At 38.9% G+C, this 23,672-nt stretch overlaps 1 protein-coding gene across 2 annotated transcripts in view; it reads left to right on the top strand.

Annotated features, from left to right (window-relative positions):
• The window catches only part of HTR4 (5-hydroxytryptamine receptor 4), a 307,370-nt gene that overhangs the window by 19,490 nt on the left and 264,208 nt on the right, over positions 1-23,672 (top strand). For both annotated transcript variants that reach the window (XM_057538279.1, XM_057538275.1), the window contains exon 2: positions 13,940-14,010. The gene's annotated coding sequence lies outside the window, so the exon portion shown is untranslated. The remainder of the gene's footprint in view (positions 1-13,939; positions 14,011-23,672) is intronic.

The raw sequence follows: 23,672 nt of genomic DNA, 5'->3' as shown, positions 1-23,672 counted from the left end.
GCTCATTGGGTTAGCCTTTTGCTTGTCCTTTTGCCATCTCTCTCATTCTGTTATTCACTTTTCACTGAATGACACCAGTTTACACAAAGTACTTTTCACTTACATTATCTCATTTCATTTTTAAAGCAAACCTATTAAGTAGATGCATTTATTACTCCCATCTTATAGATGAGGAAGACTGAGGCCCACATACAGAAGGTGATTTCCTCAAGGCCCCATGAATTTTCTACCTCCAAAATCTTTTTTTTTTTAATGTGAAAACTACTCTGCCAACACCCCTCAAAAAACGGCTGTGTTGATAAAATAAGAGAGGTGATTATGCCTTGACCACGTAAAAAGTGCTATAGTAGGTTGTGGGGTTTGGGAAGCAAGGACGGAGGACAGAGGAAACCAGGATGACTTGGCTTGGAATCCTGGCTCTGCCTACTTGGGCAAGTCACCTAACCTCTTTGAAATTCCATTTCCAGTTACTTATCATCTCTAATCCCTTAGCTTCTGAAAACATATAATAATCATTTTTACTAATGGAGTTGTTATGAGGATTAAAAGGCATAGTGCATCTGAGCATTGATCCTAGCCTAAAATACACTCAGTTAATTATGAATTCCTTCATCTTTTATTTCATACAGTCTCTTGTTGGTCCACAAACCACCTATTTATCTTTAATGCAAGGAGGGTCCCTCCCTTGCCAGCTTGTCATAGATGTAGTAAAATCCCCTAAAGATTTTAGGAGCTTGGTCTAGTGGTTAGAAAGCAGAGCCTGAGTCACAAAGTCTGTTTCCAAAGTGAGTCACTTTGTAGCTAGCGTTTTGCCTCAGCAAGAGTCAGCTGGGGAAGAAGGGAGACCCATCAGTGGGGTAGGGGTTAAGGATGGGACTTCTGCTTTCCATGGAGAGCAGCTCTGTAAAGACCAAGTGGTGTTTTACTGGATGAATTATTTCAGTTTATCATTGCTTCCATTGTTTACATGTTACCGGCTCCTTTCTTTTTACTCCTCAAAAACTTGCTCTTTGAAACATCAGTGGTACTTGCTGTGTGCCCCTGGCCAGGTCTCTTCCCCTCTCTGTGCCTCATTCTCATCTGTTAAGTGATGGGATTGTGTCTGACATCCTTAAGGTTCATTCTTCTTTGGCATTCAGACCCTCTGGGATGGGTAATGGAGACTCAGGTGTGTTCTTTCTGTGCCAAGGAAAAGAACATGACACGATCATCACACCCAGCTTTTCCTGGTCCCTGATACATCATCCTGTAATTTTTGACTGGCTCCCAGGGCACCTCATGCCAGACAGTTATTTTCCATCCTCCCTACAGCTCTGCCATTCTCCTGGCATGAGGAAAATGGTGCTGGTGCTAGAGAGATTTAGAATTTTCAGGGGGACAAAATACCCCAAGGGCTGCTTGCTTCTTTAAGCCCCCAGGTGATGGCTCAGGAGCCAGAGGGATGGCTTCAACCTGAAACAAAACCATTCATCAGGAGTCATTTCCCATTTATGGCTGGTTGTTGTGGTTACTAAACAGATGGACATATATGGAATTGTATTTTCCCCTCTCTCTCAAGTTTTTAATAGTGAGGTGGGGCCATTGTAGGATTAGCTTAGAGCTGTGAGTCACTGGGTACAGGGCATGTTCCTATTTGTCTTAGCATTTTAGTATTATTATTGAAGTGTGTGGGGCCCTGTGGATACTGAGCCCTAGCTCCACCACTTCTTCTCCTCCAGATGGCCTCCGTGTTCCCATATGCATCACGAGCATGATGAGGAACAGCTACGTAGACATTCAGTAATGGAAGACACGCCTGTTGAAGTTAGGCCAGAGTTCTGCATACCTGACCAGTTTGCAGGCTTATAATAGTTGGAAAGATTGGAGAATTTTCAGAAAGGGGAAAATGGAGAGAACATTGAATTGGGAACCAGGAGTTTAAGCTCAGTTATTAACCATTATATAAATTTGGGTCAATGATTTCACTACTTTAAGAGAGCAGGGTGATGGGGAGAGGTAAAGAAAATAAAGTTCATCTAGTTTGCCAGAACCAATTACTTGGTAGTTGCTTTCTGATGTGGCATGCTGAGAATTATGGGGCATGATTTGGGCTCCAGGGAAGAAGACCCCCTAGGAAAGTGACAGCCCTGGGACTCTGTGTGCAGAGCTGGGTTCAATTAGCAATGTCCACCACTGGCTCTAGGGGCAAGAGTGTCAGGGGGTGTCAGCCATTCAGGTACTAGATGATCTCTAAAGTCCCATTTAGCTCCAAACATTTCATAATTAGAAATTAAAGAAAATAAACTTGTCCCAAATCTGTCACCACTTCAATTTTGTCAGTGGGACTTGATCACCAGGGTATCTAATTGTCAAATACAGCTATATTACTGGAAAAGTGAATGTCTCTGGGACTTTTGTTATATGCACAGCACACATTAGATCTAAATAAGATTCCAAATAAGAACTATAAGAACTTCAAGTCATCATAAAAGAGATGTCCTCTACAATTTTCAAGGGGACTGAACATAGGATGGATGTCCTCTACAATTTTCAAGGGGACTGAACATAGGATGGATGAACAGCATGTGCAGTTTTAGAAAAAAATGTGTTCCTAATACTTACTGCTTTCATATTATAAACTTCAAAACACAACCTCCCCACCTCCCTTTCCCCGAAACCCCTTTCAAATCTTGACTCATGTCTGGGGCATGTGTTTAGAAGGCATAAGAAATATTGCCAGTCATAAAGCTGAGGCAGCTTTTTGAGAAGAGTAAACGATGTTTGGATGCAGAGAGGGGTTGCTGGCGTGACAGAAAGTGAGGTAGGAGTCTTTGGTAAACACAAGCTCTAATAAACCAACTAAATTTTTGGGCTGCTAAAAAGCTGAGCTAATCTTCGGCTAAATTAATAGACATACAATAAGTGTAAAATTTCTCCATACTCTAACCTAGCAGATCTACTTATGGGCAATTATACTCATGTCTGAGCATCACGTGATCAGGATGGCGAGATATTTGGAACCACGTGTGATTGTGCACAATAGGAAAGTCAGGGAGAAGAGAACTGGGGAACCAGAGTTTTATTAGGGTTCCCTCTGGGTGTCTCCCATCTCAGCTGTCACCGCTCAGCCCCATTTCCTCCTTCTACAGTTGGGATTCCTCCACAGTGACATAGGCCGGGTTTTCTGGGAAAACAGACTCTAAGATGGAGATCAGTTTGGAGAGTTATTCAGAACATCAGCTGTGGAGAAGTGAAGGAAGTGGGGTGGGGTCAAGGGAAACGTTGGGCTGCATTGCTCTCACAACAACGGCCTTAGCCCACCCACCACATGGGGGTCTGGAGCTGGGAGAGCTCTTCAGAATTGTCCTGGATGGAGGCACAGGAGCCAGGTGTTTCTACTCTATATTAGCCAGTCGCTGGATGTGGGCTGTCTGCACCTGGAGAGGGCATAATCATGCTCAAGGCAGTTCCCTTAGCTCAGAGGAAAGACTCAGCTGTGAGCCTCCAGCAAGCAAAACTCATGGCATTTGGGGGAGTAAATGCAATGTATCAATCCTGAATCTGGTGGCACATTTGGTGGCCCATCACAGCATCCACTGCAATGAGGCCAAAGACATGGCTACCAGTAGCCCTAGATTTATACTTTCCTAGCCCTATGACTTCAGAGAGAAAAGAGTCTCAATTCTGGCTTTAGTTTTAAAAAGTCTTGGAGAAGATTGGGTTGGCTTGGGTCACCAACTCTGGCCAGACGTTGAGGAATTATGATTGGCTGATTTTGAATGTGGTTGACCATTATGGCAAAGTGGATGAAACTGGTTAGCAGAGGAAAGGGTGACAGCACTACTGTGGGGAGCAGCCAGCTTTTGTCACGTTACCTGTCCTGGGAATGAGGGAGCTCATTGGCTCTGCATAGCATTAGAAGGCAAAAAGAGAGTGAGTTCAGCTCCGTGGAAAGTTAATTCTCTTTTAGTAATTAAAAATGCTTTCTAGGGCATTCCCTGGCTGTACAGTGGTTAGGACTCCATGCTTTCACTGCCAAGGGCCCAGGTTCAATCCCTGGTCAGGGAACTAAGATCCCACAAGCCGTGCAGCATGGCCAAAAAAAAAAAGGCTTTCTGTGGGGAAGAAGCTCCATAACTAGAAACATTCCAGCAAAGGCTATATGCCTCTCTTTCCAGTACTCCGTAGAGAGATTTTTTGTATTTGGATCACATCAGAATTAAATGAAGAACTTTAAAACGATACTGATTGCTGGACTCTGTTATGAGAAGTTCTGATTCAGTAGGTCCAGGGTGAAGAGTCCATTCCAGGACTCTTGTATGTTGTTTTTGTTTTTTTTTTTTTAAACCAGCCGCTCTTTTTAAAAAAATAATAATTAATTAATTAATTAATTTTTATTTTTGGCTGTGTTGGGTCTTCGTTTCTGTGCGAGGGCTTTCTCTAGTTCCGGCAAGCGGGGCCACTCTTCATCGCGGTGCGCGGGTCTCTCACTATCGTGGCCTCTCTTGTTGCGGAGCACAGGCTCCAGACGCGCAGGCTCTGTAGTTGTGGCTCACGGGCCTAGTTGCTGCGGGGCATGTGGGATCCTCCCAGACCAGGGCTTGAACCCGTGTCCCCTGCATTGGCAGGCAGACTCTCAACCACTGCGCCACCAGGGAAGCCCCTCTTGTATGTTTTAAAATCTTCCTATTTGATTCTCATACGCTGCCAGGTTTGGAAATCCCAGAATATGAAGCAGATATTAACAAAACTGCTCTGTTGAATTGTTTGAAGCACCAGAGGGAAGTATAGGAGGCAGGTAGAGACAAAGGAAGTGAGTTTGCTTGTCCACTCTGTCACCCTGTTCTCATAAAGATGATATCTAAGCCATCTATGTGGGACAGAATTTAAAATCCACTAGACTAAAATTTTAGACTATCTTCTAGCTCTAAAAACTCATTGACCCCATGGATATTCCAGGTAAAATAAAGCAATAACTCTGCTCATTGTTCTTTACTGTTTCAGATAATTTGGGGCATTTCTGAACTGAGACTTACTTGGTGAAAAGAGGTTTATTAGATCTGTCTTATTTGTAAATGTTTCCTCAGACTTGCATAAGGCACAACTAATTGTGGGCCCAGGAGTAAAGAAAGAAAAGCGAGTTACCTTTGGAAACTTTAGAGTTATGACCGGTCTCTTCTGATTCAGCAGAGGAGATAATTTGGGAGTGACCGAAGATATTTTTCCTTCTTTAAAAAAAGTGCATGCTTGCATAATACTACGAGGGAATTAAAAAAACAACAAAAATCTCTTTTGAAACTATTAAGCTGTTAACCCCTTGTCTTTGATATCTTCCTGTCATTATCAAGGTGCAAACAGAGATTTTATGCAGCTCTACATGGGTTTATGCAATCTATTGTTTTATTTTTTCCACTTGGCATTATTTTATATATGCATCTTTATGGCTCTTGTAGTTCTTTCTTTTATGGCTACGTAGTATTTCATTGCCTTAAAGTGCCATGGTAGACTTTATCTTACTCTAATTTGGGGTATTTGGGTAGTTCTCATTTTGTCAGTATGCATTTGGGTGGTTTCCATTTTGTCACAGTGCATTGCATTGCCATGTACCATCTGGTACCCGTCCTCACCTGTAACTGCCCCACTTCCAGAATTCCTAACTTTGAAGCTCCTTTCCCTGACTACAGATTCTCTCTGGTCACTATTGTCATGTAAGGCTTTTAGCTTTAGTACATAAGGATTGCTCAAGAAATATCAGCTATTATTATAATGACTGTGATGATAATCATGATTATTGAATTCAGGGTCAGTGTCTCACTCATCGTTGCCCAGTTCACTACCCAAGAGTGTCTGACCCACAGACATCATCCCATCCCAAAGTTATTTGCTCAATGAATGGATGATTTTAATATTAATTATTTTTATCAAATGTTCTTTCTCATGTTAAATAATAATCCATTTTACCTTTTTTAATATAAAAATATCACACTAAATTCCTGGAGGACAGAAAACATATCTTATTTTTCCTTTTATTCCCAATACCAGTCTGATTTCTGTCAAAGTTTGATAGAGAATTTTATCAAAACTCTTTTTGATGGTTTCTGCTTTCCTTTACTGTGTTAGTAGTTTTCTTTGAATTTTTCCAGTTTTGTTATGATAGGATAAACTATATTTAATCACAGAGAATGAGAATAATTTTCTTACTATATGGATGAATTCTATTTGCACAGATTCAGTTTAGAATAGTCTCATAATAAAACAAATTGCTTATAACAATTTTGTTATTTATGAACAGGGAGTTTTCTAAACGAAAATTTGAAAGAAAAATTTCCTTAACACCAATTATCTTTTTGTAATAACATTAACAGTTCTTTAAAAAATTTTCCAATTTTCTCTTGGTTTTTTAGTAAGTTTACACCTCTTTATTTCTTTCTGGTCACTTTTGGTCATTTTTAGTTTTGTAAAGGCTCAACCATGTCACTGTAAATTCAAATATATTAGCATGACACTGTGAATAATACAAACACTAACTTCTTAAGGCACTTTTTCCTTAATAAGTAAGGAAATAAGTAAAGTAGTAATGCATGCATGTATTTAAAAAATTCAAGATATAGTTTTTAATGAAAAATAAAAATTCTCTGCCCTACATATTCATATCTTAGCTCCAATTCCCAGAGTCAACCACTTTCAACTCTTCTACCTGTAACCTCTATTATCAATTTCAGTATTTCTGCATAACCTACTTATGCTGCCATTAGTTTTTCAGGTAATCTACATGTGTCTTAGTTCTGCTCTGTTCTCACTCTTAGAAATCCTGGTACCCCAGTTCCTGGGTGGTTGGTTCTACAGCTGCCCCCTCCTTCCAAGATTTTGTGGGCATCCCATGTTGGAGACTGTCTTCTCTTCTTTTTGTCCTTGTTGACTTAGTACTTTAAAAAAAATCTTGTCCTATCTATTTAGTAGGTGTCAGGAGGATATAGAGATAAAGCATATTCACCACTTGCCATGCTTAACTACTAGTCTCTAATAACTTTTTAATGAATTCAGATAATTAATAAATTAATTAATCATGATAAATAAACTAATCTCAGTGCTCAAAATTCAGAAGGTATAAAAAGTTTTAGAGTGAAAACACTCCTTTTACCATGGCCCCTGGCCGACCAGTTGTCTGCAACTAATGTCAATGGTTTCTTGGACAGCCTTCCAGAGATACATTATGCATGTATGTGCAAATATATGCATGTTATTTAGTCCCTCTATACACAGAATTCTGCACACTTCTTTGTTCCCCTCACTTAGCAATACGTCTTGGAGAACATTTTTTATCTTTATATAAAGAGTTTATTTTTCAGTGGCTACATAATATACCATGATTTATTTAAGCAGTTCCCTGTTAATGTTCACTCATATATTTTCTAATATATTGCTCTCATGACCAGTGCTGCAGTAATTAACCTTGTTTTTTTTGTCATTTTGTAAGTCTGTTAATTGATTTGTAGGATAAATTCCCAGAAGTGCAGTTGCTGGGTCAAAAGTACACCCATTTGTCATTTTGTTAGAGTCTGTTAGATTACCCTCCAGATAAGTTGTACAACTCACATTGTTCATTTCAGCAAAGTTTTAATGTGTATTTTTCTCATTATGAGTAACGTGGGTCATCTTTTCATATAATCAAGAGCCACTTGAATTTCCTTTTCTGTGAATATTTCATCTATTCTTTGCCCACTTTTGTAATGAATGTTGTTCTTTATCATTTTTCAGAGGCTCTTTATATGTTAAGGAAACAACATGTGGTTGATCATATGAGTTGCATTTTTCCCAATGTGTCATTTGTCTTTTAATTTTGCTCATAGTTTATTTTGCTGTGTGGACATTTTAAATTTTTATGTAGTCAAATCAATCAAACATCAAACCACAGAGGATTTTTTACAGGCCTTGAAACCCAATGGAATTTGCCCCTTGTGTTTCAGACTCGCTTGGGACCAGAGACCCCTTTATTCCTTCCCATTTCCCCCAGTGGGAATGGGAATGTCTATCCTATGCCCATCCCTGCATTTTGGAAGCAGATAACCTATGTTCTAGTTTCACAAGACCACAGATAGAAATTTTGTCCCTGGATGGATGAAACCCAGAATCTCATTCAGGCTTGATTTGAATAATTTAGATCATGAGATTTGGGACTTTTTGAATTGATGATATTTGGATGAGATTTGAGACTTAGAGTTGATGCTGGAATTGATTAAGACTTTAGGTGATGTTGGGGTGGAATGAATGTATCTTGCATGTGTGATGCACATGAATTTTGAGGGGCCAGAGGATAGACTGTGGTGGGTTGAATAGTGTCTCCCCCAAATTCATGTCCACCTGCAACCTCAGAATATGACCTTATTTGGAATAAAGATCTTTTAAGGTGTAATTAAGGTGAGGGTTGAAATGAGATCGTACTGGATTAAGGTAAGCCCAAAATCCAATGAGAGTTTCCTTATAAGAGACAGAAAAGGAGACACAGAGACACAGAGAAGAAAGTGATGTGAAGATGGAGGGAGAACTTGGAGTGATGCATCTATAAGTCATGGGACACCAAAGATTGCTGACAATCACCAGCAGCTAGGAAAGAGGTGTGAAACACTGCCCTTAGACCCCAGAAGAAATCAACCCTGCCAACACCTTGATATTTTAGACTTCTGTCCTCCTGAACTGTGAGAGAATAAAGTTCTGTTACTTTAAGCCACCCAGTTTGTGGTAACTTGTTATGACAGCCCAAGGAAATGAATAAAGACTAACCTGGAGTATAGGAAAAGGCAGAGAGCTGGCAATGTATGGGAACACTGAGGGATGATGGTTAAAATCATGGCAATTTATAGGTTCACTCATTTGACAAATATTTACCCCCCGAAACATCTGAACTCCTCTTTGGTGCATATCTTGTATATACTGGGATGAATCAGATATATTTATTACAGTATGCTCACATCCTGGGATGCCTAGGTTGAGAAGGGCAAAAAGATGAGATGGTGAATCTTAGGAAATACCATAAATAGAGCAAGCCTGAGGGAAGAGTTGAGGAAGGAAACAGAGAAGTGGTTGGGGACACAGATGGAAGACTGTGAAGGAGCTTTATCACTGAGGTCAAGAGGGGAATGGTTGGTGGTGGAAACTGCTGAGGGGGCCATTTGAGTTGGGAAGCCTTTTGGATTAGACCGTTGAGGTCACAGATGTCTTATAAGAATGGTGAGAGCCTTGAGAATCAGAGTTAATGTGTTAAGGTGCCATTTTTTCACAATCTCAGAACTAATATCTTCCTCATAGGTTGTCTTTTATTATCTGTTAATTCATCCCCCCCCCAAAACATGGGCCAATACTGCACCAGGTATAGGTGTACAATGAGGAACAAGAGGGCATGGTCCCTTCCCTCTTGGAGCTTAAAGTGCATTCAAAGAAACAATATTAACTGATAAAATTATGGAAAGTATTATTTTATTTCACCTGCAACAAGTGTTATGAAGGAAAGTGCATTGGGAACATATGAAAGGCCAATCTTACCTAATTTTCTGGGGGAACTGAATGAAGTAGCTTGTCATGAGAGCATGTGGCATATCTTATGCTTAATATGTACCAACTGATACTAAAAGAAGTCTAACTTTTTGCTTTAAAGCTGAAGAAACTTAGGCCCAGAAAAGTTCAGTGACTTGCAGTGTGTTGTTAGAAAAGCCAGGATTATAATTTAAATCTTAGTCCTCTTTCGTGTTCTTCTCTAAACTATACTAACTCCCATAACCACACAAACACACGCACATGCAAGTACGAATCTCTATCTATATCCACATCTATATCTATGTCTCTGTATATACATATATGATGTATCACTTATATTATTAAAAAGTATATTTTATGAAATGAGTCAATTTAAATTTTGGATTGCACCCATACATGAAGAAAACATTGTATATAATCCTGTCTCTTTACCTATATTGTCATTGGCCACCCACGTTCTTTCTAGAAATGGATGAGTTATACATCATTAATTATGGAGTGGTTATTTTATCTGTGGCCTGGGGATTCTCAGCTCCTGAGCCTTTAGGAAATACTCCAGTGATGCTGTTACCTTTGTTGGGGGTATCTGTGTCACAGGCTTCCCTGCAGGGCTGGAGAGGATTTTCATGGTGAGAAAGTTTTATTTACTTGCACAGCCCTCACCCCTGGCGACTCTCATGGCTCCAGTGCCAGGATGTCAGTTATGATGCTCTCTGCAGGCCAGCCAAGGGCTCCTCATACTCAGTGAAGAGGTCTGCTCTCAGTAGCATTTACAGCCTCTCCTCTGAGTTGGGGCCACTCAGGAAATCCATGTTTACGTGTACAGACAGTGCCTTCTCTTCACTGTAATGCTGTTCTGGAAAAAGCAGTTGAAAAGCAGATTGCCAAACAGCAGGTTTAATTTTCCCAATAATGTTATCATTGGTTCTTTGTTGGTAACCAAGGATTCTGCATCAAACCAGTCAAGAGTAGGACCAAAAGTAGGTCTGAAAAGCAAAGGTACAGCTGTCAACCACCACTAATATTTGAGGTTAATACGTTATGCTTACTTCCAAATCTGGGAAAACAATCATAAATAGATTGTGTCCATTGATTATTGCAAGTGGCATCTTATGCCGTAAATAATACATGCAGGACATGAAATTTAACCTATGTCATTAGGCTGACAATATTTTTCTTACTGTGGAAAGGGGAGAAAGCAAATGAATTTTGGGACCAGGTGCATCGAGTGTGAATCTTGGCTTTATTACTTCTAGCTAGATCACTTGGGAAAGTTAAATAATCTCTTCTGAGACTTTTTTTCTTCCTCTGTAAACTGGGAATGATTTCTACACTAAGGGCATATTATGAAGATTTAAAGAAATTAAAGAATGTAAAATACCTAGCACAGTGCCTAAGTATTGTTGACATTCAACAAATATTAATTTTCTTAACTCTGCATTTTCCCTTAATTTATCAAATGTAGAGTGTCTGGAGGATGGTTTGAATGAGTCAGATCTCTGACAAAAACTACTTTGATAATTTTGAATGTCTTGTGGGAAAAATATTTTTAAAAGTACTAAGCCAGTTGTTTTTTTTTTATCTCAAGTTACCCCTAACAGTTTCTACAGTTTTTGTAGCCCATGGTTAAATAATACATAATCTGATAGGAAAACACTGTTGATTTGCAAAAAGAAAAAAAAAACATGAGAGGGAAAAAATATTTCTTGAATCTGGGTTTTACATGTAAAGAGCCAAGCCAGGAAAGTCACAGCAAAGATTATTTATCGACCATGGATTAGAAGGATGGAAATAAGAAATAAGAGCAACTCCTGCCATACGAGGGTAGGGGTGGGAGGCATGTGGAAATACCCCAAAAGGTTTAGGAGATAGCAGGTAATAGATGCTAGGAAGTGGCATGGGAAGGATGTAACTTCATATTTGGCAAGGTGCATAGCACTTATGTCCACGCGGCAGGACAGTGTAGAGAAGCAATGCCAAAGGGAGATGCCTGGGTGAGTGGGGTGGGTGCGGGAGGAACCCTGATCACTTCAGCTTGGTGAGAGTTTCCTGGGGCCCCAGAGAGAAGTGTGAAAGAGCTGAGTGTTTTGACAGACCAGAGGGACTGTGGTTGGGCTGAGAAGGTCCTAGACTGCAGACATCTTAGGATCAGAGTCCATAGTCAATGGACATCAATAGTGGAGGCCAGTGGCATGCCCTCAAATCCAGTTTGGGGAATCATATCCAGCTGATACCAGTGGAGGGTGCCCAGAGTCTGGGGCTAAGAAGGTCAGTTAGGTTCTGGATTCCAGCCTCCAGTTTTGATATTCCCCACTCCCTAACCCAAAGAAGCCATGCTTGGGAGCTACCCCCCTTTCCCCCAGATGCCACTGCAGGACAGAAGGGGAGTGGAGAACCCTGAGTGGGGTAGAATAGTCCTGATACGGAAATTGAAATATGCATTGCTTCAGCTTATACCTTGGTGGTAAAAAAAAGTCCTAAGTTAAAAAAAAATATATTAACTAAATTTCTGAAAAAAGTTTTTTGGAGGGGAGGAGCATTTAGAAAGAAAATTAAATTCTGTTAGAAAAATAAGGAATTCCCTGGTGGTCCAGTGGTTAAGACTCCAAGCTTCCACTGCAGGGGGTATGTGTTTGATCCCTGGTCAGGGAACTAAGATCCCACATGCTGCACAGTGTGGCCAAAAAAAAAAATCCATTCCTGGCCATTTGATTTCTTGAGTATAATCTTTATACCTGCTCCAAGCATAGAACTTCATTCCTCCTAAGCTGATCAGCAAGAGGAGGATGTCCAAACCCTTCATGAGTATAGTGCATAGCATCTTTTAGTATGAATGCCTGTTTACTTGCCTGCCTCCCCCACTAACACGAAGGAACCTGAGGCCATAACTGTATGCTGTTCATTTTCCCCAGTTTGGATAGGACTTGGCATATGGCAGGTGCTCAATAAATATTTGTAGAATCATTTAATGTCACTGGCTTTATTGCTGACACATGAGATGTGCCTTTTTAAAAATAACTGGTAGGAATCTTTTGCATGACCAAACTGTACACAAATGCATCTATAAACAAATATATTAAAATTGAACCAAAGTCTCATATTAGGAAGGCTGAATTGAACGGAGCAAAGTGACCATCTTGTGTAAGCAATGAAGTTCCTAGAAATCACAGTGCTTTTTACAGAACAAGATTGCATATTACTATGTTAAATTTAAAATTAAAAAAAGCATTCAAGCTGTGCTAAATCAGATGTCATCTTATACTTGATTCTAGTATAGACCAGAATTGTAGGAACCAACAAGTATAAAATAACTAATTATTAAAATTCAGAAAGTTCTGTTTACTAAATATAAGTGCTTTGCAAAGTACAGTAGGCAAACTAGTGGTAGAATATGGATAATTTTAGAGGCACATAAACATCTTAATAGTTGTTTGTGTGTTTTAATGAGTATTAGAAAAAATATGACCAGCACAAAAGCCCCATGATATCACAAATCTTATTGCTTTGGGTGAAGCTAAAGTAGATATCTGAGTATAAGAGGTGTGTTGATTTGAAGAACAGTGTGAAGTAACGAGTAGCACAGGAGGTACGGTTTTGGCAAAAAGCACAAGGAAGCACTGAGATCACAGAGGTTTGGCATGCCCAACATTAACTGTTTTTATTTTTAAAAAATTCAATTATTTCCCAGTTGGTTTATTTTGAAGTAGGTTAGACAGAGTGGATGGATTGCCTGCTTTGTAGTTTCCTGGTTCTCATCAGGGGGTAATTTCCCCTGGTGGAGCAAGTCAGGGAGCTAGAATCCTCATCTCTTACATGCAGAGGTTGGACTGAGCCAACAGTTTTGAGACTATATTCCTTAAAACTAGGGTTCCATACTTCCTGATTTGCCCAGGGCAGTCTCAGTTTACATCGGTTGTCACAGCATAGTTATTAATGGAGTCTCTTTTCATGCTCAAAAGTGTCCCGGTTTGGCAATATATCATACGGCCCCTTTACTTGGAGCCAACTCAAAGCACTCCAAGCAGTGGATACAGGGCTGGGCATTAAGGAACATGAGCAGGCATTGCTCAGGAGCCCCTATTTCACATAGAGCAGTTATACTTTTATATGGTAGGGTTTCGCATAAGATCTCATTTGGGGGACAAAAAGAGGATTATAAAGATAACAAAAACAAGAACTAAAACTGCATCACAAAATGAACTTCAAGTTCCTTTCTCCCTCCAGCTCAGTTTGACTGAATTCAGTGTATTCAGTCCCTGTGGGGCTGTCTGGAGATCTGAAAGCGAATGGGAGTGCAGTGATTTACATCACTGTGTGCAACGTCTCAGGAAACAGCAAGCTAACTTTCCAGTCCACTGTCAAGGAGGAGAAATAGCAGAGCATTGTAGTGTTGGCTTTTCTCTCCTAATGGCACTTCTTTTGATTCTAGGTGTCGCCAGCACCAATAGACTGAAGACGTCTGCAGAACATCAGGGTTCTTCCTTCACAGTTAAAACTCAGGTAACATGGCTTTGTGAGATTAAGATAATCTTAATCTCAGGACTTCTTTGATATTTCACATTTCTTTTTAAACATCAATATATAAAGCTGTATTTCATAGGCCACAGGGGATAAAAATAGGGTCATGACAACACAAGACAATGTGTCTCTGGCTCTGCCTCTGTGTCCTCTCTATGGAAACATCAGTTGCTCTCAATTTTTTCTGTACAGTTTTAGGAGTCCCTGAGAGGTGTCTCCCATGTAATTCAGAGACTGGCTCTCCAATTGGCCAAATGGGGTCTGCCATTTCTCTTGTTGTGTTGATGTCTGGTTGCTACTGTCCCTGCTGGTGGCAGTTACGCTACCAAGAGGGCCGGGGTGGAAAGAGCATCAGCATATGATACCAGATTCTGCTCACACAGAGTCATCATACACAAGTACAGAGCTTGGACTCTGGCTTCAGGTGGCCTAGAACAAAATCCTAGCTTTGCCACTTGGTAGTTATCCAACTTCTCAGGCATCAGTTTCCATGGGGGAAACAATGATACCTGCTTGACTGGGCTGTTTAAAAGAGACGATTGTGTAGAGTTTAGTACTTTGCCTTCATTAAATGTTAGTTATTTCTCTTATTACTACTATTGTTTTGAATCACTCCCTCCACCCTTTTCTGGACCACTTCTCAGAATACTTTTTAGTGTCTCATGTAAATAAGTTTCTGACAGACCTGCCGCATAGTTCTTTCCCTTGAATCCTAAAGAAAACACAGCTGACGCTTAAGCTATGTGTTTGCAAATAATTGATTAAATTCCAATCATTTAGAAGTTGAGCTAAGTATTTAAAAAGGTACTTTATTACATGTATTATATAAATTAGCTTATTTATATTATTAAACAAATGATACAAGCACATGATATATTTAGGCAATACAAAAACATTTCCAATGAAAAACGTACCTCCTCCTGTCTCTAGATCCTCAGTCTCACTGCCTTGAGGCAACTGACTTCAGCAGTTTCTTGCATGTTCTCCCAGAAGTTTTTATGCACATACGCTGATGTACATGTGTAATTGGAATAGGTCTGGGTTTGCTCCATGATTTTAGTGTAATAAATGTCTCAGTTGCCAAGTATGAAGATTGATAGTAAGTGAAATCTGTCATGCTTGAGGGATTTGCCTTCCTTAGGGTAGTGTAAGACTCTTAGGAGGTTAAAGCCTATGGGAAGTGAGGAAGGCTGGGTCCTAATAACAGTGCAGGCGCCCACCATTATGACTCCTGCTGCGGCTGCGCCGTGCTGCTGGCCATTACTGGTCCTCCGGAGGGGTTCGGAGGTGGCTGTCATACCCTTTCTCTGCACTGAGCCAGGCTCAGCTACAGAGACCCTCCCTGCTTCTCTCAGGAACACATGGCTTAGGGTCTATGATCCACAGACATTTAGCAGTCAGTATTCCAGAAAGTTATCTGTAAAAACTTCTGAACCGCTACCGCTACAATATTACTTAATCTCAGACAAGCTATCTCTCAGTTGGAGCTTTCCTTCTCTTTAATGCAAAGCCTGAGCTTCCATCCCTTCTGGAAACACTCAGAAGTATCCCCTACATGCCTAGAAAGGGCTGGTGGGATTTGTCTTCCCTAATCCAACAACTTTTGATTTTGGCTGTAAAACCAAGAGCGACTGACAATCCTGTAGAGCAAGAGTGCCGTAAAATCCTGTCTGTGTGAAGAAAGATGTATTAGGAGCAAGGAATACAAACACAGAGAGAGTTATTCCCTTCAAGTAGTTTACTGTCTAGAGTAGAAGAAAGACAAATTAAAGATTTTAAACAGTGTGCTAAGCATCAGCGTAAAAGGATGCACAGATACAGTGAAACAGTGGAGAGCTCTAAATTAGATTTGGGGAACATCCTGGAAGCTTCGTGGAAGAAGTGATGCATAGGTGCAAAACTTTTAAAACATCGTTTAAAAATAAGGCATTTTTGTGTAGCGTGAAATGTTCAGACATCAGTTATATAAACTCGAGCTGGAATTCTGGGCTCTACCATTTGTCAGTTGTATGACACTGGGCAGGTGATATACACATTCTTTTAAAGTTTTGTTTCATCATCTATAAAATAGTGATGAAAATAATACTGACTTCATTCTGTTATTGTGAAAATTAAATAACATAAAGCACATACAGTTCTTAATCTAGTGTCTGGAACATACTAGTCAGTAAATAACTATTCGTTATTACTTTTATTGTTATTATTTCACACATTAATCAGTATGTGATCTAATCAGATTTTCTAAATATTTGGCCTTCTCTGTATTTTCAGAAATATTACAGAAAGGCTTCATTCTTTTATCAGAGGAGATTTTGGGGTAGAGGTCACAAAATGCACTTGGGTGTATGAGGAATCTACGAGAAGGTGCCAGAGAGGAGGCTGTGTGGGACCCTGGGTGAATGCCAATCAATCGGGATTTTAATCTGGAAACCTCCCTGTAATTTGGAAATGACTCTGGAAGCCAAGGTGGGAAGGGGTGGGGCTGCTCTGGGATTTCAGCATCCCTAACTACTTCAAATCTCTTCTCAGCTTGAGTGCACTGCAACATCAACAATGAGGCAGGCGCCTACCCCACCTTCTCTGGATTATCTTCTCCATCTCCAGAAAAACACAAACAGAATGGAAGGAAGGAAAAGGCACAATGGGCAAAACATTAGGAAACACTTTCCTTTTAGAGTTCCTGGCAGCGAGCAAACTTTTCTGTTTTGGGGTACAGTTATTTGGACATTTAAAATATCATAGGGTCATAGAAGGAAAGCTTTATGGAGATCTGACAAGACCAGTCCATCTATTGATTTTATAGATGAGAAAACTGAGACCTAGACAAGTCCACAGAGGAAATGAAAAGAATCAAAGTTGATGAGCTCTGGAATCAATTATCTGAGGGGTTTCTAGAGGGAGATAGCAAAAGGCTGACTGAGGACCAATGGGTGGTAATGTCAGGGGACACATTTTGTTCAATAAAGAAGGTTAATAACTTTCAAAGCTTCTCAGAGATAAAAAAGGATACCTTGGGAGGCTAGGCCACCACCTAATAGGAGTGTTTCAAAAATTGTAGGGTGGAAGTGGTGAAGAGAGAAGAGGAATAGTGGGTCTGATGACCCTTTAAGAATCCTTTCAACTCTGAGCTTCTAATGTGTTTAAAAGCAGCCGAAGAAGGTTAGGATCCTTTTTACTTGGTGATCCAGTAATTTACATTTCAGTAAATTCAGTACATTTCAGGTACTTTCAGTAAATACAAATAAACTTACCTGTATTTCTGGCTAACCCATGTTCTAGAGGTGGGAAATAGTAAAGAAGGGCATTTGGAGTTGAAACACTTATTGTCTGTATGCTTTTAGGAAAATCACTGGCATAGTCTCTGTGTCCTCATCTGGAAAACAGGCAGTTGTGTTGACTGAATAATGTAGCATATGTGAAAATGCTTTGCTAAATTGCTGAAATGATTAATAATATTTAAAGATGGAAAATAGCAGTGAAATATAAGACCACACAGGTTAAGACTTCTGTGTGCTGAAACTATTTATACAAATAATGATTTTCTTTCATAGCTAATTCAGGGCATAGCTAGAATTTCAAATGATTCATGTCTTTTGTGTGTGTACAAACCAGAGATAATCCCCAGGCTTCCAGGTGAGAAGTTTTCTCTAGCTGGGAGGGAGCTAGGCAAATAGGTCACCTTACAAGAAAGGAACTCTTGTAATCAGCTCTAGGATGGCCAAAGTTTGTTGTGGCAGAAACTTCTTTAAAGTCTTTATAGTTAAGTTGCAATTTAGATTATCTTGTCCAACAATCTGGAGCAAAAATCCTAGCTCCACCACTTATTAGTTAGGATAACCTTGGCCAAGTTATTTCAACTCTTTGAAAGTAGATATCCTCATCAGCAAAACATAAAGGTTTTAGAATAGTGCCTGGAACATAGTAAAGTTTTAATAATTATAAGTGGTTGTTATTATTGTTGTTGTTGTTGTTTATTTTATTATTAGAAGTTAGTGCCCAGAAAGGAGTCAGGACTTGTCCAGGGCCACACAGTGAGATGTACACTATGAATAGAATCCATTTTTTTTCCTTGCAGATTATTTCTTTTTTCAATACAGCCCCTCTGCTTTCTAGCTAGCAATCTGTGTTCATAGATTCAGCTTGTAGAGGCCATTAAGCTACTGATCAAATTCCACAACCCTAACCCAACTTCTCCCAGCTTCCACTTGTACAGCAACAGTCTCAAATCCTACTCAGACTTGTCAGCGCAGCTTAAGTCCGGCCACCTCCATGAAACCTTCCAGTATGTTGCCCAGAGAAATATTGACAAACCCCTACTTGGAAGCAGTGATCTTAAAGCAAGTACAAGTCCTTTTGCAAGACCTGTCACTTCCCCTCTCTGGACTTTTATTTCCCCAGTTGTAAAATGAGAAGGATGTAAAAGAGTCAATAAAAAATTGACTGCTGACTGGGGGCTGGGCAGTGTGCTAGATGACAGAACAAAAGATGATTTAGACCAGCTCCCTGTGCCCAAAGATTTTATAGTTTACTGCAAGAGACAGGAGAGGAAATGTGAAGTTATATGGACTGTTATAAAAGTCTCTGCTCCCCAAGCAGTAGACTCTTAACAGAGATTTGAATAAGTAGGTGGGGAAAAATGAATGTACCAAGAGTGTAGGGAGTTAGAAAAAGTGGTATTCAATTTAGGTCTTCTTAACAGGGAAGGAAAGAGGAAAGGAAAGAAGGGTAAACAGCATGTACAAAGGCTCAGAGGTATCAAGGAGTGAAATAAAGTGGTTAATTATGGCAAAACGTTTTGTGTGCTGGGGAAAATTTAGGGAGGGCAGTGATGGCAATAGAGGAAGTAGAGGAAGATGAAATCGTAACTGGTCTCTTGTCTCCCTCATTAGACTATTGGCAAGGGGAGGACAGAGATCTCAGTCACCACTCCTTCCTTTTTTGTTTTGTTTTGTTTTTTTTTCCAGCAAATAGGATGTGAACAAAAACATTTGTTGAAAAAACCAAAGGAAAGAATCATATGCCATGAGAATTATATGCCATGCTATGGCATTTGGACTTTCTCTTGTCCAAACAGGGGCCCTGAAAAGTTGTTAAACAGAAATAACATAATTAGATTGGGTCTGTGGAAAAGATGGGTAGAGGACAAAGCAGGGTAGGGGACAAATAAGAAAAGATTGAGACTGGAAGTAGGACAATGTGTCAGGAGACTATTTCGCTCATTTGGGAGAAGAAGGATAAGGCTCTGAAATCAGTGGAGGTAGATGAAGAGAGGAAATTAAAAAAAAAAAAAGAATTGCTGGGACCTGGGAGCTCGCTGGTTGTGGAGGGTGAAGCAGGAACGAAGCCTCAGGAATTACTGAGATTTCTTTCATTGGAAGTTCGTGTATGGTACTCTGTTTGGCCTTTTGGGTAAAAGGTACTAGTGAGTCATTTAGGAAAATATGGCCTCGTAGGCAGTTGATATCTAAATCCCTTCCAGGTCTCTCATTCCAACCTGTTCTACCTAATTTCAACTTTGCACTGCCATCTTTCTGGTAAATGTTAACAATACATCTCACCTGGACTACTGCAGCAGTCTCCTAGCTGTTTCACCCACATTAATTCCATTCTCCGTGCAACGGCCAGAATACTTCTGAGACAAAAATATGATCATTTTCTCTTTCCTTAAAGCACTTCAGTGGCTCCTCATTACAATGTATCATTTACAGTGTCCTAGATACAATCAAAATTACTAACATACAAAGAGCAGGAAACTGTTGACTCCTACTTGAGAGAAAAGGCAATCAAAGGAGACTGACTTTGAAATAACCCAAATGTTGGACTTGGCAGACAAAATTTTAAAGCAGCTATTATAACCATGCTCAGAGATGTAAAGTTAAGTAATTATTGTAATTAATAGACAAATAAGAAATCTCAAAAAAGAAAAATACTATAAAAACTGAAAATTCTAGAGCAGAAAAATGCAGTATCTGAAATAAAACATTTACTGAATTGACTTAACAGTGATGAGAGATGACAGAAGGAAGAGTCAGTGAACTTGAAGAGAGAGCAGTAGAAATAATTCAATCTGAAGAAAAGAGAAAAAGACTAAAAATAATTTAATACAACCTTTGCAACTTTTAGGGATCATATCAAAAAGATGACTATATAAGTGGAATCCCAGAAGGAAAGGATTGAGAGAATAGAACAGAAAAAATCTTTGAAGAAATAAATGTACAGATAAATTTACAGATTCCAGAAGAACAGTAATCCCAAATAGAATAAATACAAATAAGGCCATATCTAGGTACATCATAGTCAAACTGCTGAAAACAAGAGATAAAATCTTGAAATCTGCCTGAGAAAAGTGGCACATTCCATAACAGAATAACACTACATATCATCTCTGACTTCTCATTGGTAGTGATGGATTCCAGAAGAGAGTGGAACTACATCTGAAAGTGCTGAAAGCAAGGGGAGGGGAGTGGGGGAAACAGACAAACAAACTTCTCAACTTGGAATTCTACATCACTAAAAACATCCTGCAAGAATTAAGGTGAAATAAAGATGTTTTCAGATAGAAGAAAACTAGAGAATTTATCACCAGCAGACCTACACTTCAAGGAAAACCAAAAGATGTTTTCCAGGCTAAAGGGAAATCATACCAGACTGAAACATGGTTCTTCCAGTAAGAAAAGAAAATATCAGAAATGATAAACATGTGGGTAAATATTTTTTTAGAAAATCATTTTTCTTCTTAACTTCCTTAAAATACATATGACTATTTAAAGCAAATATTGTAACTTTGAATTGTGGAGTTGATAACATTTATGTATGTAAAAACTATAATAACTATAGCATAAAGGACAATGTTAGGGGTGGGTAAATAAATGTATATGGTTACAAGTTTCTCTCATTTAACATAAAGTAACACAATATTAACTCTAAGCAGACTACAATGTTAAAAATATATGTTGCAACCCCCTAGAGCTACCACTTGAATAATGAAAATAAAATAATAATAATGCAAAGGCATATAGCTAAGAAGCCAATAGATAAAATGGAATTCTAAAAAAAGAGAAATATTAAATTATCCCTAAGAAAATCAGGAAGGGAAAAACAGAAGAACAAAAAATGAATGAAGCAAATAGAAAATAAATAGTAAAACAGAAGGCCTAAATCTCCATCAGCATGTTGACTCCATAAAGACAAAGACCGTATTCATTTTTGTTCATGATTTATCTGAATGAGTAGGTGAGGGAGGGAGTGAATAAATGTATGCTCTGAGCAACAGCTCCTGCAGTCCTGGGGTCTCCTTGATGACTTCTTGTGATAAACAGGACATATTATACATTTGTTGATGTTCTGCTCACCGGAAAGTTTTCAACATTTTGGGTTTGTAATTCTTTGGGTAACTCCTTGAAATGTATGGAAAGACATGGGCTAAAAGTTGAATTGGATAATCCTTTATACTGAAATCCCACAAATCCACTTGTCAAGAAAATCAGTCCCATTTCTCTACATGGAAACCTGGCTGTGGACAGAGTGTTGCCTAAGGAGGCCCCCCAGGATTTGGTGGGTTACTTTGGCTTTTACTGTGAGACATGACTGTTGAAAACTAATAACAAATAATTTGATTATATGATTGATTTTGATTTGGAGGGGATTCCAGCTGTAGGGAAAGTAGAAAGTCTCCAATCAAGTTCAAGTATTTCATGGAGTGAGAATGAGAGGCAGAGGATTCTTCTAAGGACCAAAATAGTCTAAATTTTTCTGAAACAACGTTTAAGTATTGATACTTGGAGACTTTTGTTTTTAGTACCCCAAGGACCTCTTCTTTGGAAGATAACTCCTAACTGATGAGTTTCCACTGAGGATACAGTTTTACTATCAAAAGTGAGGGGTGGACTGAGTGACTAATACATTTAGCAACTATTTGTCAAATATTGATTGTGACCACTTAAGATTTTAATTTTTTCTCAGCTGAAAAAAATTATGCTTAATGGGGGAACTCACTTTAACAGAAGCCGGATATAGTATAAAGAGGAACAGATTGGGAATGGGGGGATGGTCCTCATTCACCAGTTATTTATATGATGTCTGCTTTCTCAAAGGAATTTTGGGATTCCGTAGGAGACCTGAGGTCAGAAAACCTCACTTTCACTCCCACTCTGCCACTTAGCAGCAGGTTACCCTGAAACAAACCACATGGCTTCTCTGAGCCTCAGTTTCCTCCTCTGTAAAATGGAGAAGTAATAACACCTTTTCTACAGACCTAGGATGAAATGAGAAAATAGATGTGAAACAGTGAAGTGCTGGATGAGTATGAGAATAATCACAACCAAGAAGAAAAATATAAAGAGAAAAATTACATTTTAAATTTGTTTGCCTTTTTACTTTTATGGGGCTTGAGACAATACTAAATACCTTGCATGTTCACTTTGATGTCTTCTGTAATGCTTTTATTAGTAATAGTGCCATGTTAAACAGCAAACCAGTCAGTAATATACCCAAACACATAGGGAACTAAATATACAATCAAGGGAGTATTTAAAATCAATAGAAAAAGAAGGATTTTTCAGCGAACAGTTTGGGGAGGCATAAAGTTCAATTCTTACCCTTATAAATTCTATGAGAATACAAAATTTAAATACAGAAATGAAATCATAAAAGTACTAAAAGAAAATATTGATATATATTTAAAAAATCTTGCTTGGAGTGAGGAACTTCTTTCAAAGCAAGACACAAAAACCTAGCAGTTATAAAATGTGTGATTCATTTACCCATATAAATGCCTGCTAGGCAGAAAAACAAATTGCAATACATAAGAAAGATGATATGCTATTTTTTTCTGTTAAAGAGCTATAACAAGTTTGGAAGAAAAACAATGAAACTGGTTAAATGATATGAACAGGAAATCCACAGCAAATAAATAAAATGACTTCTAAATTTATGAATATGTTCAACCTCATTCATAATTAAAGAAATGTAAATGAAAACATTGAAATACCATTTTCCCATTCATAAGGTTAACAGATATTGAAAAGAATGGCAATATAGCAGAGATTCATCTTCGTATGCTATGTGTGTGAGAGTACAGTTCGGTGCAGCTTCTTTGAACAACAATTTGGCAAAATCTACCAAACTTCTAAATGCCCTTCCTTTGGACAGCAAAGATGTACGTACATGATCATTTATTATAATAGTTTTTTTTGTAGTAGCAAGAAACTGAAAAAAAAAAAAACCTTTGTTGTTGATTAGTAGAAAACTATTAAAAATTTATGGAACATCTGTATAGTAGAAAAGCATGACACCATAAAGAAAGAATGAAGTAGAACTTTATTGTAGCTCTAAGGTATATTGTTACGTGATTAGAGCAGAATCCTAAACAGCAGGTATGGTATGTGCCCTTTGGGTTATAAAGAAAAAAAATTTTTTTTCTGCATATTTATATTAGTAGTCCCAAAGGAATTAAAAGGCAACTGCTAAACAAATGTTCTTTAAATGGATTAATTCACTTGCTATAATCCATGACATAGTAGGCTCTGGCTGCCTGTGAGGAAGCCATACTTTTCAAGGCTGGAATCTCCTTTCAGCATTCCTCCTCATTAATTTTTAATATGCTCAGAAGAAACATTCATACACACACACATGTGTGTGTGTGT

This window comes from Balaenoptera acutorostrata, chromosome 2, assembly GCF_949987535.1.
Source record: "Balaenoptera acutorostrata chromosome 2, mBalAcu1.1, whole genome shotgun sequence".
Lineage (NCBI taxonomy): Eukaryota > Metazoa > Chordata > Mammalia > Artiodactyla > Balaenopteridae > Balaenoptera > Balaenoptera acutorostrata.
The sequence above is the reverse complement of the archived record's forward strand: the minus strand, read 5'-3'. Positions and strand labels throughout refer to the sequence as shown.